This window comes from Oncorhynchus nerka, linkage group LG26 (genome assembly GCF_034236695.1).
Source record: "Oncorhynchus nerka isolate Pitt River linkage group LG26, Oner_Uvic_2.0, whole genome shotgun sequence".
NCBI lineage: Eukaryota > Metazoa > Chordata > Actinopteri > Salmoniformes > Salmonidae > Oncorhynchus > Oncorhynchus nerka.
Window position 1 is genome coordinate 36807805 of NC_088421.1, and position 21280 is coordinate 36829084.

Genomic DNA, 21280 nt, shown 5'->3' on the forward strand with positions numbered 1-21280 from the left:
CACTAATGTACCTGTCCTCTTGCTCAATTGTGCACTGGGGCCTCCTACTCCTTCTATTTTGGTTAGAGCCAGTTAAGGCTGTTCTGTGAAGGGAGTAGTACACAGCATTCTACGAGATCTTCAGTTTCTTGGCAATTTCTCGCATGGAATAGCCTTCATTTCTCAGCACAAGAATAGACTGATGAGTTTCAGAAGAAGGGCTTTGTTTCTGGCCATTTTGAGCCTGTAATCAAACCCACAAATGCTTATGCTCCAGATACTCAATTAGTCTAAAGAAGGCCAGTTTTATTGCCTCTTTAATCAGAACAACAGTTTTCAGCTGTGCTAAGGGTTTTCTAATGATCAATTAGCCTTTTAAAATGATACACTTGGATTAGCTAACACAACGTGTCATTGGAACACAGGAGTGATGGTTGCTTATAATGGGCCTCTGTATGCCAATGTAGATATTCCATAAAAAAATCATCCGTTTCCAGCTACAATAGTCATTTACAACATTAACATTGTCTAAACTCTATTTATGATACATTTTATGTTATTTTAATGGACAAAAAATGTGCTTTTCTTTCAAAAACAAGGCCATTTCTAAGTGACCCCAAACTTTTGAACGGTAGTGTGTGTAAATACAGTTGAAATCGGGAAGTTTACATACACCTTAGTCAAATACATTTAAACTCAGTTTTTCACAATTCCCGACATTTAATCCTAGTAAAAATTCCCTGTCTTAGGTCAGTTTGGATCACCACTTTATTTTAAGAATGTGAATTGTCAGAATAATAGTAGAGAATTATTTCTTTCAGCTTTAATTTCTTTCATCATATTCCCAGTGGGTCATTAGTTTACATACACTCAATTAGTATTTGGTAGCATTGCCTTTAAATTGTTTAAATTTGTGTCAAACGTTTCGGGTAGCCTTCCACAAGCTTCCCACAATAAGTTGGGTGAATTTTGTCCCATTCCTCCTGACAGAGCTTGTGTAACTGAGTCAGGTTTGTAGGCTTCCTTGCTCGCACACGCTTTTTCAGTTCTGCCCACAAATCTTCTATAGGATTGTCAGGGCTTTGTGATGGCCACTCCAATACCTTGACTTTGTTGTCCTTAAGCCATTTTGCCACAACTTTGGAAGTATGCTTGGGGTCATTGTCCATTTGGAAGACCCATTTGCGACCAAGCTTTAACTTCCTGACTGATGTCTTGAGATGTTGCTTCAATATATCCACATAATTTTCCCTCTCATGATGCCATCTATTTTGTGAAGTGCACCAGTACCAGTTTCCTCGGGTATCTTCACAAGGTCCTTTGCTGTTGTTCTGGGATTGATTTGCACTTTTACGCACCAAAGTACGTTCATCTCTAGGAGACAGAACGCGTCGCCTTCCTGAGCGGTATGACGGCTGCGTGGTCCCATGGTATTTATACTCGCGTACTATTGTTTGTACAGATGAACGTGGTACCTTCAGGCGTTTGGAAATTGCTCCCAAGGATGAACCAGACTTGTGGAGGTCTACAATTTTTTTTCTGTGGTCTTGGCTGATTTTGATTTTCCAATGATGTCAAGCAAAGAGGCACTGAGTTTAAAGGTAGGCCTTGAAATACATCCACAGGTACACCTCCAATTGACTCAAATTATGTCAATTCGCCTATCAAAAGCTTCTAAAGCCATGACATAATTTTCTGGAATTTTCCAAGCTGTTTAAAGGCACAGTCAACTTAGCGTATGTAAACTGCTGATCCACTGGAGTTGTGATACAGTGAAATAATAGACTTGAAGATTTCTGTTCACCGCCACTCCCCATCCATCTTAACAAAGCTTGAGCAAATCTGCAAGGACGAATGGGAGAAAAGCCCCAAATCCAGACATGCAAAGCTGATACAGACACAGTACCAAAGGTGCTTCTACAAAGTATTGACTCAGGGGGGTGAATAGTTATGTAAATTAGATATTTTTGTATTTCATTTTCATTTAATGTGCAATGTCCAAAAACAGTGATTTTTGTTGTGGTTTGAATCCATTTTGAATTCAGGTAACACAACAAAATGTGGAATAAGTCACGAGGTATGAATACTTTCTACAGTGACAGGGATTGTACAATAAAGTCAGGGACGTATTTCCATTGTGGTCCCTACTGTGTATGTAAATACATATACAATTACATAGACACATTACAGAGATACAGACACAAAATAGTTAAACTGTTCACACATTAGCCAGCTTTTGACATTCTTTTAAAAAGTGGTTTTGGATGGTATGGCTTTGAGTTACTGTGGTAGTTTGTTCCTCTCTACAGCGCCGGTATATAGACATGTGTTCTTACCAGATAGACTGTTATATTTAAAACAGTGAATTTTAGAGTCTCAGGCTATGGTCTTACACTCGTGGACAGCTTTAATAAATGAAAAACAGTTGGATAGGTACCTGGGGGCTGAGTCCGTGATAATTCTCTGGACCAGAACTAGTTTTTCCACTGATAAGTAGCCTAGCTGCTTTACAGGCCCGACCTCCAGAGGAGTATGAGGGAGGAGGTTCAATACGATTCTTACAAGCTTGTTTGGCTGGAGGCTTATTGTTGACATGTTTGGGGCTGCTGGTGAACCATGAAGTCAGGCATAATCAAAATGACACTGGACTAGTGCCACAGTGTTTCTGGTGTCTATAACTAGGTTTCCATCCAACTGGTGAAAGATTTTCATGTGAATATTTTTTAAATCTGCATTAAAGCAATATGTGCATTTTCCCATCAGAGTTGTGTTTCCATCAAATGAACTGGTTGCAGATAAAAGTCTGTAAAAACGTAATGCACATAAAAATACCTCGAGGTTAAATCCCCATGTACCCAATAAAGAAGGCAAGTTAAATGGGTTTCCATGGCATTTTCAACTAGGCCTACTGTTGGTTTTGAGTAGATCTAGTGAATGTGCCCACTCTGGTGTTGACGTGTACTCTAGCCAACAGCTCACAGACACAGTACAGGTACAGCCTACTACTACATGATGACATTATTATGGACAAAAGTGAAACATTTATTTTATTTGTCAAACGGCAGCCGAGCATCAATCATGTCACCAGAATAAGATCCTCAGGAGCATCAAACTATCCACCTACCACTATCAGTATGAATGGTGGATAGAGGACAGGATACTCTGTGGTATAGTAAAAGTTAGCACATGGAAAAAGCGTAATGCATGAAGGGAAAAGGACAAAGGATGGAATAGATATAGTATAGTACAACCTGCAGAGTAAACCAGGAAATACACACTACCCCTCCCCTGTGCCCAATAAAAAAACACAACGCTCCCCAAAGCAAAACAATATCTCAGAGAGGATGCCAAACATCACGCAGCGCAAAGTGAACATACTCTCTGTGCATGAGTGTGTGTATATCTTAAACATGTCTGAGGTACTGAGATCCATCTGACACCAATTACCCCCCTTATTAAACCACAGGCATTCTGCTTAATACCTGACATACCATACCACACACACACATACAATGAGAGAGACTGGAGAGAGAGAGGGAGACAGAGGGAGAGGGAGAGAGGGAGAGAGAAACAGAGGGAGAGAGAAACAGAGGGAGAGGGAGAGAGACAGAGGGAGAGGGAGACAGAGGGAGAGAGAGACAGAGGGAGAGAGAGACAGAGGGAGAGAGACACAGAGGGAGAGAGACACAGAGGGAGAGAGAAACAGAGGGAGAGAGAAACAGAGGGAGAGAGAAACAGAGGGAGAGGGAGAGAGACAGAGGGAGAGAGACAGAGGGAGAGAGAAACAGAGGGAGAGAGAAACAGAGGGAGAGAGAAACAGAGGGAGAGAGACAGAGGGAGAGAGACAGAGGGAGAGAGAAACAGAGGGAGAGAGAAACAGAGGGGGAGAGAAACAGAGGGAGAGAGAAACAGAGAGAGAGAAACAGAGAGAGAACAGAGGGAGAGAGAAACAGAGGGAGAGAGACAGAGGGAGAGAGAAACAGAGGGAGAGAGAAACAGAGGGAGAGAGAAACAGAGGGAGAGAGAAACAGAGGGAGAGAGAAACAGAGGGAGAGAGAAACAGAGGGAGAGAGGGAGAGAAACAGAGAGGAGAGAGAAACAGAGGGGAGAGAGAAACAGAGAGAGAGAGGGAGAGAGACAGAGGGGAGAGAGAGAGGGAGAAACAGAGGGAGAGAGAAACAGAGGGAGAGAGAAACAGAGGGAGAGAAACAGAGGGAGAGAGAAACAGAGGGAGAGAGAAACAGAGGGAGAGAGAAACAGAGGGAGAGAGAAACAGAGGGAGAGAAACAGAGGGAGAGAGACAGAGGGAGAGAGAAACAGAGGGAGAGAGAAACAGAGAGAGAAACAGAGGGAGAGAGACAGAGGGAGAGAAACAGAGGGAGAGAGACAGAGGGAGAGAGACAGAGGGAGAGAGACAGAGGGAGAGAGAAACAGAGGGAGAGAGACAGAGGGAGAGAGAAACAGAGGGAGAGAGACAGAGGGAGAGAGACAGAGGGAGAGAGACAGAGGGAGAGAGAAACAGAGGGAGAGAGAAAGGGAGAGGGAGAGAGAAACAGAGGGAGAGAGAAACAGAGGGAGAGAAACAGAGGGAGAGAGAAACAGAGGGAGAGAGAAACAGAGGGAGAGAGAAACAGAGGGAGAGAGAAACAGAGGGAGAGAGAAACAGAGGGAGAGAAACAGAGGGAGAGAAACAGAGGGAGAGAAACAGAGGGAGAGAAACAGAGGGAGAGAGAAACAGAGGGAGAGAGAAACAGAGGGAGAGAGAAACAGAGGGAGAGAAACAGAGGGAGAGAGAAACAGAGGGAGAAAGACAGAGAGAGCGAGAGACAGAGAGGAAAGAGCAACATGAGACCTATCTTTCACCTCAGTCAATAATTCATGCTGTGCATGTATGCTCCTTGTGCATCATGGGAAATGTCCACTTCTGGCTGACCTTGAGTGACCCCTAGTGGCCCCCACCCCTCCTCTTCCCTCTGTTTTTATCGGTGCCAGAGTGATAAAGAAAACCCCTCCGTTACAGACAGAGAGGAGAGATAGCCAGCTCTCACTGCTGCTCGGACTGTGTGCTTCCGTAACTAATGCCTAGGCTTCAGCTCAGTGGGTCTCAGGCATAGACATGTAAATCACCTCAGATACACTGGGCTTCTGACTGGGTCCTCTTCTCTATAAATCCCACATTATTATTATTAAACAATTCTGATTGAAAACATCACTTTGACATACATCTATTGCTGAGCAGACGTGGGCTCCCGAGTGGCGCAGCGGTCTAAGGCACTGCATCTTAGTGCAAGAGTCCCTGGTTCAAATCCAGGCAGCATCACATCCGGCCGTGATTGGGAATCCCATAGCACAATTGGCTCAGCATTGTCCGGGTTTGGCCGGGGTAGGCTGTCATTGTGAATAAGAATTTGTTCTTAACTGACTTGCCAGGTTAAATAAAATTAAAAATTAAAAAATGTCATCACTGAAATCATTCTGAATGACTTGAGTTCTCATGGGGTTTGTACCACAACAACCAATAGAGAGCAGTGTGTTTGTCCCACTCAGAAGCGGGCTTCAGCTCAGCTGTGGTGTTTCTCTCATAAACAAGGGCTGCATGGAGTCAACAGACTAGTAAACCTCTGAGTGCCTCATGCTTAACCTCTTTCTCTTTTCTCGCTTCTCTCTGACTTTCCCCCTTTTCCTTCTCACTCTGACTTTCCCCCTCTCTGCCCTCTCTCCCTCTCTGCCCTCTCTCCCTCTCTGCCCTCTCTCCCTCTCTGCCCTCTCTGCCCTCTCTCCCTCTCTGCCTCTCTGCCCTCTCTGCCCTCTCTCCCTCTCTGCCCTCTCTGCCCTCTCTCCCCTCTCTGCCCTCTCTGCCCTCTCTCCCTCTCTGCCCTCTCTCCCTCTCTGCCCTCTCTGCCCTCTCTCCCCTCTCTCCCGCTCTCTCCCGCTCTCTCCTCTATTTGCTCCCTTCATCTTTAACACAAACAAGGGGCCAAAACAACCATTCTTCCTAAATGTTTATTGTTTCAATGCAAATATTTCTGAGGTCTGAATCTGGGCCTAATTTTTTTTTGCTCATTTACACAAATCTTGAGGCGTAGCACACATCTCTCCCCGACACTGTGACCGTAGCACTGCACTCAGCAGTGGCTGGAATGGAAAGTGGCCGATACTTTATCTAGAGTTTATCAGAACCAACATTAGAGAAATGCTGAATCTCTCTTGCACACTAGCTCACATAGAAGAGGACCTGACAATCACAAGCCTTAATGGTGAATCCCAGAACATCTATTTCCCTTCTTACAACAACATAGAAGAGGACCTGACAATCACAAGCCTTAATGGTGAATCCCAGAACATCTATTTCCCTTCTTACAACAACATAGAAGAGGACCTGACAATCACAAGCCTTAATGGTGAATCCCAGAACATCTATTTCCCTTCTTACAACAACATAGTAAGACAAGGCAACAAAGAGGAAGACCAGGAGACAACATATTTAGAAGTTCTCTCTTGGACTCCAAGGTTAGGTTCAATGACCTCCTCCATGGTGAACCCATGACATGAGGATGGTGAGAAAGGCCAGGGGGAACAACCAGACCTTTCCACTCTTACTGGCCTAGTTCCCACTCTCAGAGGGTCATCGGGCCCTGGCCACCTCTCAATTAACACATAGAAAACCCCAGACCAGCCTTAAATAAACAGCCACTTATATAACACCATACAAACATATCATCAACGCATATAAAACCTTAAACTAAACTTCCAAAAACATCCACTTATGCTAAATATATAACACTATACAAACCCACCATTAAAACATAAAACCCTAAATAAACCTATGTGATTGTATAACATTATATAATCACATAGAGAACTGTGGGTTCTGGTCCTGCTAGGTTTCCACAGGAGAGAGACAGCTTTATCACTGTGCAAGTGGGATTTAATAGGCCAGTGTCAACCACCACAACAGGTGGGAAGAGTCAATATTGGACGCCAATGTTTAGAGTCACACAGGCCTTTATCTGATGCTTTATTTTCACACCAATGGCCAGTACTTCCTACTTCTGCTTTAATCACCTCAGCTGCTATCCTAGCACATATTTACCCTATCATTTTTGGTATAAAATACCATACAAATCATTTGATATAACTTTATTGTTCCCCGTGTCCTCCTTCATGGTGACTGCTTTAACTCTCCTCAGCTTCCACCCCAATATATTTTTTCAATTCAATATGATTCAATTTATCTTTATTGTCCACTATGGTATTTTGCTAATTTAACTCGATTGCGATTGTTACAGTTCAGAAACCCAGGAACCATATTTTTTTCAAGTAAATTCAACACGTTACAGTTGAACTGAATACAACTTTATTGTCCCCTATAGGGTACCCTACTTATTGCTTCCCAAACTACTACTGTATTAATCCTATCTATCACTTTCAGTGTTCCCAAAAAATCCCCCCAGAGAACCCTCTCCTTCTCTCTCTCCCCTTCCCTCTCCTTCTCTCCCCATTTCCTTCTCTCCCTCCCTCTCCTTTTCTCCTCTGTACATCCCTCTCCTCTCTCCTTCCCTCCCCCTCTCCTCTCCCTCCCTCCATGTGACTTCCCAGAGTGCCAAGGACCAGGTCTCTCCCACTCTCCTCTCGGCAGCTTCCCACGGACACATAGCGGCTACTGGGCTGGAGGAGGACTGTGGGAAGGCAGGGAGCCAAGGGCTTTCTGGGGACGAATAGTCACGTCTGTCAAGAACCCACACACAAACATATGTGCATGGACAAAATGTGCGCACACACGCAAACTCCCGAGCACACGTGCAGATGCTCTGTGTGGGTGCTCGGGAGTGCAACCCTCTGCATCAATCTATTCTAAAATATATTTGATGCTGTTCCTAGTCACGTCATAGAGCTAAGTCTCAGTTTAAGGTAAAGATTGGGGGTGGGGTAATCTGATCAGAGATCTGCGGTTAGGGACAATATCTACCTCGAGAGACAGGGAAGAATGAGAAGGGGTTTTAAAGTGTTGAGTCTATCAGAAAATAACCATGTTGCTTGTTCCCAGGCTGTCCCTATGGGAGGGGGGAGAGGGTTCCCAGAACCACCCCCACTCAACCTCATTCATTATTCTATTACTCTCTATCTATCTATCTCTATGTGTGTGTGTGTGTGTGTGTGTGTGTGTGTGTGTTTGTGTGTCTCCTTCTCTCTCTGTGTGTGTGTGTGTGTCTCCTTCTCTCTCTCTATGTGTGTGTGTCCTTCTCTCTCTCTATGTGTGTGTGTGTGTGTGTGTGTCTCCTTCTCTCTCTATGTGTGTGTGTGTGTATCCTTCTCTCTCTCTCTCTCTGTGTGTGTGTCCCCTCTCTTCTCTCTGTGTGTGCGTATCTTCTCTCTCTCTCTCTCTCTCTCTGTGTGTGTGTATCCTTCTCTCTCTCTCTCTGTGTGTGTGTGTGTATCCTTCTCTCTCTCTCTCTGTGTGTGTGTGTGTATCCTCTCTCTCTCTCTCTCTCTCTGTGTGTGTGTGTGTATCCTTCTCTCTCTCTCTCTGTGTGTGTGTGTGTATCCTTCTCTCTCTCTCTCTGTGTATGTGTGTGAGTGTCTCTCTCTCTCATTCAGGAGCCAGGGAGATTCAAGTCTTCCTCTGTTGAGGCCCAGGTGGAAACACCATTATGTGAGCAGGTTCTATAAATAGTGACTCAGTGAGTCCAGTGAGAGACTGGTGCAGAGCAGACTCTGGACCAGTAACACTGTCCACCACTAACATGACGTCATGTATGTAACACTGTCCACCACTAACATGACGTCCTGTTCAGTATGGAGTTACAGGATGTCATGTATGTGCTTTATGGACATACAGTTGATGTAAATTGATAGCCACTGGTCTTTATCACAGAGGTCCTACACTTCCCTACACCAGTTCAACCATTCGGACTCCATGTTCTATGTTCCATAAGAATAGAATGAGGGCAGGTAGGAAGGCCTACAATGTAAAAGAAGAAAGAGGAAGGAGAAAGAGGGAGAGAAAGAGAGAGAACAGAAGACTGAGAAAGAGAAATAGAAAGAGAGAGTGCAGAAGACTGAGAAAGAGGGAGAGGAATAGAAAGAGAGTACAGAAGACTGAGAAAGAGGGAGAGAAAGAGGGAGAGGAATAGAAAGAGAGAGTACAGAAGACTGAGAAAGAGGGAGAGAAATAGAAAGAGAGAGAACAGAAGACTGAGAAAGAGGGAGAGGAATAGAAAGAGAGAGAACAGAAGACTGAGAAAGAGGGAGAGGAATAGAAAGACCAGTTCAACCATTAACAGAAGACTGAGAAAGAGGGAGAGAAAGAGGGAGAGAAATAGAAAGAGAGAGAACAGAAGACTGAGAAAGAGGGAGAGGAATAGAAAGAGAGAGAACAGAAGACTGAGAAAGAGGGAGAGGAATAGAAGAGAGAGAGGAATAGAAAGAGAGAGAACAGAAGACTGAGAAAGAGGGAGAGGAATAGAAAGAGAGAGAACAGAAGACTGAGAAAGAGGGAGAGGAATAGAAAGAGAGAGTACAGAAGACTGAGAAAGAGGGAGAGGAATAGAAAGAGAGAGTACAGAAGACTGAGAAAGAGGAAGAGGGATAGAGAGTACAGAAGACTGAGAAAGAGGGAGAGGAATAGAAAGAGAGAGTACAGAAGACTGAGAAAGAGGAAGAGGGATAGAGAGTACAGAAGACTGAGAAAGAGGGAGAGGAATAGAAAGAGAGAGAACAGAAGACTGAGAAAGAGGAAGAGAGGATAGAAAGAGAGAGAACAGAAGACTGAGAAAGATGGAGAGGAATAGAAAGAGAGAGAACAGAAGACTGAGAAAGAGGGAGAGGAATAGAAAGAGAGAGAACAGAAGACTGAGAAAGAGGGAGAGGAATAGAAAGAGAGAGAACAGAAGACTGAGAAAGAGGAAGGAGAAAGAGGGAGAGGAATAGAAAGAGAGAGAACAGAAGACTGAGAAAGAGGAAGAGGAATAGAAAGAGAGAGTACAGAAGACTGAGAAAGAGGGAGAGGAATAGAAAGAGAGAGTACAGAAGACTGAGAAAGAGGGAGAGGAATAGAAAGAGAGAGAACAGAAGACTGAGAAAGAGGAAGAGGAATAGAAAGAGAGAGTACAGAAGACTGAGAAAGAGGAGAAAGAGGGAGAGGAATAGAAAGAGAGAGGAGATGAGAAAGAGGAAGAAGAGAGAAAGAGGGAGAGGAATAGAAAGAGAGAGAACAGAAGACTGAGAAAAAGAGGGAGAGGAATAGAAAGAGAGAGAACAGAAGACTGAGAAAGAGGAGAGAAAGAGGAGAGGAATAGAAAGAGAGAACAGAAGAGAGAAAGAGGAAAGAGAAAGAGGGAGAGGAATAGAAAGAGAGAGAACAGAAGACTGAGAAAGAGGAAGAGGAATAGAAAGAGAGAGAACAGAAGACTGAGAAAGAGGAAAGAGAAAGAGGGAGAGGAATAGAAAGAGAGAGTACAGAAGACTGAGAAAGAGGAAAGAGAAAGAGGGAGAGGAATAGAAAGAGAGAGAACAGAAGACTGAGAAAAGAGGGAGAGGAATAGAAAGAGAGAGTACAGAAGACTGAGAAAGAGGAAAGAGAAAGAGGAAGAGGAATAGAAAGAGAGAGAACAGAAGACTGAGAAAGAGGAAGAGGAATAGAAAGAGAGAGAACAGAAGACTGAGAAAGAGGAAGAGGAATAGAAAAGAGAGAACAGAAGACTGAGAAAGAGGAATAGAAAGAGAGAGAACAGAAGACTGAGAAAGAGGAAGAGGGATAGAAAGAGAGAGAACAGAAGACTGAGAAAGAGGAAGAGGAATAGAAAGAGAGAGAACAGAAGACTGAGAAAGAGGGAGAGGAATAGAAAGAGAGAGTACAGAAGACAGAAAGAGGAAGGAGAAAGAGGGAGAGGAATAGAAAGAGAGAGAACAGAAGACTGAGAAAGAGGGAGAGGAATAGAAAGAGAGAGTACAGAAGACAGAAAGAGGAAGGAGAAAGAGGGAGAGGAATAGAAAGAGAGAGAACAGAAGACTGAGAAAGAGGAAGGAGAAAGAGAGGAATAGAAAGAGAGAGAACAGAAGACTGAGAAAGAGAAGGAGTTCAAAATCAGAGAGGAAGAACAGAGGAAAAGTCAGAGAAGAAACCATAAAAACTCTACAAATAATGATAATAATACAAGATATCAGAAAAGGGGGAATGAAAGAGTAGATGGAAAGAAAAGGCAGAAAATAAGAGAAAGGGAGAACAAACAAAGGGGGAACAAACAAAAAAGAGAAAAACAGCCGAGCAGCGAAATGGTAAAAAAAAGCTCAATAATTGGAGAGAAAGAAGAGAGAAAAGAGAGAAAAAAGCATGGAAAGGAAGAGAAAGGGGTAGGAGGAGGCTGCTGTGTGGATAAGTAGTACTTCAGTTTGGAGCCTTTGGCTGGCAGGGTCAGGGCTCTTGGACCAACCCCAACCAGCTCACTGTTGTACTGGTTCCCCTGGGCAACACTACAGTGGTCCGGATTCCGTGTCGCCATCTTTAACTGGGCCATAATGATTAGGGAGCTGAACGTGCTGACGGCACCGGGCTCATGTTATTACAGCAACCCTGATTTACACTACACCACCACCACTCATAATGCATATGGACCTTTCAACATCACTGCATGTGTAGCCCACCATAGTCCACTGTCTACATCTATATGGGCTGTGTGCTAAAGGAGGAACAAAAAAAGTCACAATCATTTTCTATTCTATTCTTTCCTATTTAATGGGTGATGGGGAGGAGGACAATGCTTCCATGTAAGGGACTGAACAACAAAGGAAAAGAAATGTCCCCTGTGATGTCATGCCTTCTGGGAGTTAAGTTATCCAATTAGATTCTACTGATGATGACTGGAGGTAAACAGAACAGAGCAGGGGTAGTCAGGGTGGTGTGTGTATGCGTGTGTGTGTATGCCTGTGTTTGTGTGTGTTTGTACCCCCACAGTGTTTATCTAAAGCTGTCGTAGGAGAGAGTGAAAGCAGGCTGACGCCATTGGAGGTGAACGGTGTGTGTGTGTGTGTGTGTGGAGCTCTGGAGACTGTGGTCCTACCTCTGCTTCTAAGACACACAGCACTGATGACTATGATAAATAACTACCTGTATGAGTTTAGCACAGTCATCAGTTCAACTCTGGGTTGGTTCTGTTGGCATACTCTACTGTGGAAGAAAGGGGGGGTGGAGATATGGGGGGTGGGGGAAGAAGGGAGACCTTTATTTAACTAGGCAAGTCAGATAAGAACAAATTCTTATTTACAATGACGGCCTACCCTGGACGACACTGGGCCAATTGTGCACCGCCCTATGGGACTCCCAATCACGGCCGGTTGTGATACAGCCTGGATTTGAACCAGGGTGTCTGTAGTGACGCCTCTAGCACTGAGATGCAGTGCCTTAGACCGCTGCGCCACTCTGGAGCACAAGAGGGAGAGAGAGAGAAACACACAGTAGATGGAGGAAGAGGCACTGCTGGGTGATTTGTATGTGTGAATCTCTGTAGTTGTGATAAACTGCTAGAGAGGATTCAGGGTTGATGTTCTTGGAAAACATAATGGATTATATGGGAGACTAGTACATCTGGGCCTGGAGAACATGCATGAAGTCGTTTGTCTATTCCTGCAATTTACAGTCATTTGTTACAGGTGTATGTTACAGTGTGTGTGTGTGTGTGTGTGTGTGTGTGTGTGTGTGTGTGTGTGTGTGTGTGTGTGTGTGTGTGTGTGTGTGTGTGTGTGTGTGTGTATATGGATCATAACTGTGGGTAAACTATTGAAGAAGAACGAGCCACAGTGGCATAAATGAGGAATGACAGTAACAGTTGTGAAAAACAGCTGTAAATAAAGCAGGGTTCAGCCATTCTGAAGTGTCCCTTATTCCACCCAGAATAGGGTCAAAACATGTCCAGAGACACACCTGCACCGGCCCAGGAGCCAAAGCCCTGTGGTGTGTTTGTTGAATCTTGCCCTTGCAGGGGCCGGACCCAGCCAAGGTACACCTACAGAGCCGGGGGGAGTGACGCCACCCACAAGTATACAGGGGGAGTGTTGACCTCAGACCAACGACTTTCACAGTCGTGTGTCAACAAGCATAGTGGTAGAATGTCCTATAGCTGCACTGCTATGGATGACCAAATAGAGTCATTAACACATCAGAAGAGAGAGCTCTGTGTAAAGTAGGTGGATTCAACAAGCATAGTGGTAGAATGTCCTATAGCTGCACTGCTATGGATGACCAAATAGAGTCATTAACACATCAGAAGAGAGAGCTCTGTGTAAAGTAGGTGGATTCATTTGAACATTTTTTGAGTTATCCTGTATAGGCCTAGATTGAGAGTCCTGTAGATATACAAATATGATATAAGGAATTAGACTACTGATAACAAACAGTGTGTTGATATGAATAGCTCCGTTTAGATCACTGCTGTCCTGTTCCCAACTATATTATGGACAATTCTGAGACAGTATGTTTCTAAAAGTATCTATATCTGAGTATGTGACATGGTTACACCATTACTGATAGATATCCCATTACTTCACCTCGTTGGAAACCGATTCTAAGACACTTTAAAATAGGGTGCCAGCTGCCGACGGGCTGTAAGGCTACTCAGCAGTAGGAACTATTCAATGCCTACCAATCTCCCAGTTAAACGGTGCAACAACATTAATGAATTAAGACACCATACGTGCCAATGAGAGACTTGACAATTGACACGCGCTTTTCTCAAATGCCAAGTGATTGACAGTCAAAATACAAGGCTGTTCGTTTTTCCATTTCATACATCAAGCCCATATGAACAATTAACCAAGAATAACAAATATAGGCTGATAGACTAAAAGAAACATGTAGCCATTTGTTGTTGTTGCGTTGCCCCAACTGTATCTGTCAAGTAGGAGCGCAGCATATGAGCGCTGCTTTCCAGGCCCCTGCAGCAGACAGTAGCGTGGAGTTTTGAGCGCTCTGGGTCGCGTTCTAGCTCGCCTCGAGTCGCCCCTCCCATTCTCGTTAAAACTCTCCGTTCCATTCGCCAATAAAGCGCTTTTGTCTTGGGGTCGAGAAGCTTATGGGCTCTCGCCGGACACTTGAAGCGCATTCCTCGACGTGGAGCTTTCAACCACTCGCTAGACACCGGTGGCTGAAGAGTTGTAATTTATTTTAATAACTTTATGCTGTTGCACAGTTTCGGGGACTTTTGACAGAGTGCAACACGGACGACTAAAGGATTTCCAACAGTTTACTTGTTCTATGTGGGTCCTCTTGGATAAAAATATTATGTAGCACACATTTCTGAGTGCGCCGCAACTCAAACTTTACGCAGGGAACAGAACCGGTAAGTTTTTTCCACGAACAGAATGGTTTTACGAATAAACTGTAACGTTAATATAGTTTATATATGCAAAGTTGTGTGACACAGATTGGTCAGTGCAGTTTGGAAAACAAGCCCTATAGCTGAGAAAAATGTGGGGTTATGACTTTGGATAAAGCTTGTGTTTATCAACTCTGCATGAATAACTTAGGTAATTTATTGAAAAGCAATAACATCATTAAATTGAAAATGAATTATTTATAATGATTATTTTTCTTCATAAAGAGACATGAGTTTTTAAGAAACATACATGCTGACTAGTACACACCACCCTTCTACAGACTCCACACTCCCACCCCTGTTATGTTATGCTGTTTTAACGCTCTATGACAGGAGTTGGCTAGAGGTGAAATGTTCACCCATTCCAGACACCTTCTCACCGCACTGAATGAGAATCCTACAAGACCTACAACCTGCTGGAAACAACAGGTTGGCAGCTTCGAAGTTGTACCATGAAAACGGAGGATCATTTAAGCAGAAACATTCAAAATCACTTAAAAACATTCAATAATTTACACATCATTTACAAATATTCAAAATCACTCATATAGCCAAAAGAGCGATAACAAATCAGTATAGGAAAGTCAAACGTCACATCATTTCTCTAATCTGTGCGCAACAACAGCTGGAAACACTTCAATCGTAACTTTATCACTAACTAGTAGGCTGCTTAAGTGTTGACCACAGGACGCTGTGCTGGGCAGAGCTGGCGTCTAGACCGCGCCGGTCCTTTTTTACCACCGGGAGAAGCTGTTTTCGACGTGCGGCTGGTGCTGGGGACCGGCCCAGATGAGAACACACACGGCATAGGTTATAGGATAGGGACGTTCAACAAACAACTGGTTTCAAAATACAAAAACTAAGCGTCTAATTTGCTCTGTTCGCTACGAGTTCAAAGGTAGGCTAATGGTATAGGCTGGTCTAGTTCTGGAGGCAAATATGTTTGGTCACACCGGGTAAAACGAGATGAACTGTTATTATCCATGGGCTTGCTGTGAATTTGCAGCTGAACAGCCAGCAAGGACCTCGCATTGATTTGGAGAACCTGCAGTTCCATGACAAAATAACCAATCATTTCAATTAAAAGATCAAGTGTTCGAACCAGTTGCCAGTTTTGGTTCCGTATTAGCGCAATTGAATTCGACTGTGTTTATTTCAACATGATGGTTATTGCTGCGCAGCAATACAAATAGTATCTACCTCCCCACCTGTAGGGTAGGTACTCAGTTATTAACGTTTCCATTAGCACCTGGAACATCTGGAAAACACTTGTTCTGGTTTCAAACAGCTATTGATATTCAGTCTAATGATTCATGTGCGTCGGAGTTTGCTAAAGGCATCAGTAAAATCATGCGAGTTGCCTTTCAACTTAAAACTACTCAGACACTGAATAACGTCGGAGAAAACTCTAGGAAAACAGTTGTTAAAACGTTTCAAATGTAGGGGAATTATATAAATAAATCACCAACAGCTATCTCCTCATAGCTACAAGCCTACATCCCAGGCGTAATGGAAATGCGTAACATACATACGCATGATACTTTACTCAAATCTATAGGATATATGTCTATATATCTAACAATTCCTCCCACTAACTAACTACATGGATATAAACCAGAGGCTATCAAAAAGCATGTGATAAATCATGAAAAGGCCTATTATTTGTGTCAACAAACTTGAATTAACAGTGATCATAATAAACGTATCCAGCTCACCTTTCCCAAACAACATCCAGATGACCGCATAGTAGGCTGTTCATGTTATCTCGCCAAGTCGAACCCTACATCTCATACGCCATCTTTGCGTCTTCGCCACTGAGGCCAATTTTCCAAACATTTGAATATTGAGGTACGTAGCAACAGTCTTATTTCTGAGCAAGATCCATCTGCCGGCTCTGCGCGCCCGCACACAGGCACGGAAAATCGCTTAATCTTTCACTGCGGGCCCAACAAATGGCCGGGTAAACTACTCCAATAACCCTTCGTGCGAGGATCATCTTCACGGGGGACTATTTCCGCCCTATTTGTTTTGAAAGGAGAGATGAAGCTGTCATTACACAGTCAAGTACTGTATGTAGCCTATAGCTGCAGACCTCTCACCCAGGCTACATATTAGCCAGACAGACTGAAGTTGGCTTGAACAGAAGTGTGGCTATTCGTATGTGTATGTGCTATACAGTAGACAATGAATGTTTCATTTTGACTACCAAGGGCCATATATACAAAACGTTGTCCCTGCCATGCATAGGTCATGAGAAGACAGGGGGAAGTGTGTCACTATAATGACAGACACAGTAACAGAGACACAGTTCAGACTGGACCCCTATGGTCATGAGAAGACAGGGGGAAGTGTGTCACTATAATGACAGACACAGTTCAGACTGGACCCCTATGGTCATGAGAAGACAGGGGGAAGTGTGTCACTATAATGACAGACACAGTAACAGAGACACAGTTCAGACTGGACCCCTATGGTCATGAGAAGACAGGGGGAAGTGTGTCACTATAATGACAGACACAGTAACAGAGACACAGTTCAGACTGGACCCCTATGGTCATGAGAAGACAGGGGGAAGTGTGTCACTATAATGACAGACACAGTTCAGACTGGACCCCTATGGTCATGAGAAGACAGGGGGAAGTGTGTCACTATAATGACAGACACAGTTCAGACTGGACCCCTATGGTCATGAGAAGACAGGGGGAAGTGTGTCACTATAATGACAGACACAGTAACAGAGACACAGTTCAGACTGGACCCCTATGGTCATGAGAAGACAGGGGGAAGTGTGTCACTATAATGACAGACACAGTAACAGAGACACAGTTCAGACTGGACCCCTATGGTCATGAGAAGACAGGGGGAAGTGTGTCACTATAATGACAGACACAGTAACAGAGACACAGTTCAGACTGGACCCCTATGGTCATGAGAAGACAGGGGGAAGTGTGTCACTATAATGACAGACACAGTAACAGAGACACAGTTCAGACTGGACCCCTATGGTCATGAGAAGACAGGGGGAAGTGTGTCACTATAATGACAGACACAGTAACAGAGACACAGTTCAGACTGGACCCCTATGGTCATGAGAAGACAGGGGGAAGTGTGTCACTATAATGACAGACACAGTAACAGAGACACAGTTCAGACTGGACCCCTATGGTCATGAGAAGACAGGGGGAAGTGTGTCACTATAATGACAGACACAGTAACAGAGACACAGTTCAGACTGGACCCCTATGTGGTCTGTCTCCTTTCTATCTGTGTTTCGTGGGTACCACAGGTGGCTGGTGGCACCTTATTTGGGGAGGACGGGCTCATAGTAATGGCTGCAATGGAATAAATTGAATTTACATGGTTTCCATACCATTTCCATTCACCACTCCACGTAATTCCAGACATTATTATGAGCCGTCCTCCCCTCAACAGCCTCCCGTGGTAGGTACTATCTCCTCTGCTGTGTGTCTCAGTATTTGAGCACTGACTACTTGGCACAAGAGAAGACCCTGTCACTTCTCAGTGTTGAGAGACAGGCTTTCTGGACGGGACAGAGACGGTGGCGGGGAGATGGTAGGAATTATCAGTCGATGAAAAAGAAAAGAGAGAGAGACAGAGAGAGAGAGAGAGAGAGATACTTGACTGAGATGACAGGGACGATGGAATCACTGAGATCGTTTAACCTCAACACTGCCAAGACCCTAGATTTAGACTAGGAGCATGTGTGTATAGATGTGTGTATGGGTCTAAGTTTATGTCTGTGTGTCTGTGTGTTGAGGGTATTAACGTAAAACACACTGACCGGGTGGATAACCCAGTGGCCCCTCTTGTGACTGGCTGCTCGTGGAGGTGAGGCCTGGTCAGGGGGACTCTGGGGGGGCTCGGCTATTTAACACCATTCAAATAATTAAGCACATGTCTCCTGTCAGAGAGAGAGGCTGGCCCCCTCTTCTCCTGTTCACACACACTCACACTGTACATAATCATGCAGGCACGCACGCATACAAGCACCCACCGACCGAACCACAAACAGGTAGCCACACACACATTACCCCTGGAGGGACAGACAGGTAGTCACACACATTACCTCTGGAGGGACAGACAGGTAGTCACACACATTACCCCTGGAGGGACAGACAGGTAGTCACACACACATTACCCCTGGAGAGACAGACAGGTAGTCACACACATTACCTCTGGAGGGACAGACAGGTAGTCACACACATTACCTCTGGAGAGACAGACAGGTAGTCACACACATTACCTCTGGAGGGACAGACAGGTAGTCACACACATTACCCCTGGAGGGACAGACAGGTAGTCACACACATTGCCCCTGGAGGGACAGACAGGTAGTCACACACATTACCCCTGGAGGGACAGACAGGTAGTCACACACATTACCCCTGGAGGGACAGACAGGTAGTCATACACATTACCCCTGGAGGGACAGACAGGTAGTCACACACATTACCCCTGGAGGGACAGACAGGTAGTCATACACATTACCCCTGGAGGGACAGACCGACAGCCACTCTTGGCATTTGTTTCAGACATGTGACCACACCAGGGTTTAATCTCTGCTTCAGGGTAATTGGAAAACTGCCATTCATCTATTTAGAAGAAGTGTGCATATAGGAGACTGTGATGACAAGTCTCAGTCTACCAGTGTCAGAATAACAACCCACCAGCATTTTCCTGCTGTACTGTCCAAACTCTCACACACGGACACGCGCACACCTACCCAGGACCAGGCAACTGCTCTGCTCCTCTGGTCTCTAAGAGCAAAGGAATTTCATATCACACAGTGTTCTCCAGCCAGTAGCCCCCCTTTTATACCCAATTAGGAGTGGTCGTCTGAGGCCTTCCACCCTTTACAACCAGGGATTAGGGTGGAGGGCCTTCCACCTTCTGCAACAACGGATTAGGGTGTTAAAAGTCAGGTGGCGAGGCGAGGAGGCCTGGGGAGGGGGGGAGAGGATGGGAGCAGGGCAGTCACACAGCAGGCAGGGAGTTGGAGCTGGCAAGGCATAAGAAACCTGTGTGTGTTTTTGTGTGTGTGCCTATGTGTGTTTTGTATTAGCGAAACCGTGTGAAAGCAAGCGTGCATCCCAATTAGCAAGGGGGTGTGTGTCGGAGTGTATGTGTTACAATCAGCATGTTTGGAGTGTGTTTGTGCCTACACACACATTTGGTTGTGTGTGTGTGTGGTGTTTATTTGGATCTTAGCTACAGTCACAGTGTCACAATGAGTTCAATGTAGGCTTCAATCCCACCACCAGAATCAGGTGTTCCACAATACACAGGGCGAGCCACTGTTGACGTCCCAGAGTTAGAGCAGCTTTCTTGGGCAGGGCGCTTAAAGAAAGCCCCTGGCTTTAATCTCTTCAAAGGGCCTCGCACATCAATGCTGACCCGGCGGTATGCAAAAAGCAAACAGATCCCCTCACGGTGTTTGCCCGCCAAGCCAAATTGAAGAAGACTCAAGCCGTTCCAGCCAAATGATGCGTTCCAAAGAACCACTTCAAAAACTCTGTATAAATATACACGAGCACGCAAAGGCTACAAGCGGAGCCCGGCTTGAGCCGAACGCAAACCGCAAATAACTCCTGTCTCACACACTCCCTCTTGCCAACGCTCAGAATTCGCGTTTGAAGAGGGGAGATGGGGCTCCGAGACAGATGTTCCCCCTGAAAGACTGAATTACAGTTGGAAAGACAGACGTTCAGATTCAGAAACTGCCCTCTCAGCCTTTTGACTGGAATCAACCTATTTTTTCTCCTCTCTCGTTCCCTCTTTCTCGCTCTGTCTGGAAGTACATGGAAAATGGCAAAAATCTGAAAAACGGCCACTAACCAAAAGTGAGAACTGGGGCCAGAGAAAAAAGGCAAGAGAGGGATCGAGAGAGCGGGAACGAGAGAGAGGACAAGGGGGAGGGAGAGAGAGAGAGCGGACACATCCCAGAGAGCCACCGCAAATTGCCATGTTTCAGTGAGGCCGTAAAAAAAGATAAACGACTCTTAATCTAAGGTTGTAATTACCTCGGGCCAACACTGTCATTAGCAAATGAGCCTTGAACCAGAGAGATGGGAAGAGAGAGAGAGAGATGGAGAGAGAGTGTGTGTGTGTGTGTGGGGGGGGTAGAGGAAGGGGAGAGAGATTTGGATGGTCAAAGAGGGATGGAGAGTAGTAGCTTTGTCCCAGATCTGTTGGTGCTATCATATCATGCTATCAACTCCTTGTCATGTTTGGCATGATAACACAAACAGACTGGTACCCACCCAGGCTAAAATGGTAGTGGCTGGAGAAACTTAAAGGTGGGGGAATTCAGGGAGAGAGGGAATGAGAGAGAGGGGGAGAGAGGAGGGGGAGAGAGGAGGGGGAAGAGAGGGGGAAGAGAGGGGGAGAGAGGAGGGGAAGAGAGGGGGGAAGAGAGGGGGAGGAGGGGGGGAGAGAGGAGGGGAAGAGAGGAGGGGGAGAGAGGAGGGGGAGAGAGGAGGGGAAGAGAGGAGGGGAAGAGAGGAGGGGGAGAGAGGAGGGGAAGAGAGGAGGGGGAGAGAGGAGGGGAAGAGAGGAGGGGGAGAGAGGAGGGGGGAGAGAGGAGGGAGAGAGGAGGGGGAGAGAGGAGGGGGAGAGAGGAGGGAGGGGGAGAGAGGAGGGGAGAGAGGAGGAGGAGGGGAGAGAGGAGGGGGAGAGAGGAGGGGGAGAGAGGAGGGGGAGAGAGGAGGGGGAGAGAGGAGGGGGAGAGAGGAGGGGAAGAGAGGGGGGAGAGTAGAGGGGGAGAGAGGAGGGGAAGAGAGAGAAATAGATTAAGAGAAGGGACTGCAACGGTCACTACAAACAGTGACTAGGCCTGCACACACAAATAACACTCATACTTAGTGTGACAGTCGCCTTAAACCTTGACTGGAGGGTCAGATATTTAATCATTG

At 45.3% G+C, this 21280-nt stretch overlaps 2 protein-coding genes across 2 annotated transcripts in view; one reads left to right on the forward strand and one right to left on the reverse strand.

The window, feature by feature from the left end:
- coro7 (coronin 7) overlaps positions 1 to 21280 on the reverse strand; it is a 292664-nt gene that overhangs the window by 59330 nt on the left and 212054 nt on the right. The gene's annotated exons all lie outside the window — the stretch shown is intronic.
- vasnb (vasorin b) overlaps positions 14011 to 21280 on the forward strand; it is a 45774-nt gene continuing 38504 nt past the window's right edge. Inside the window, 1 exon segment of the mRNA XM_065010596.1 lies at positions 14011 to 14312. The gene's annotated coding sequence lies outside the window, so the exon portion shown is untranslated.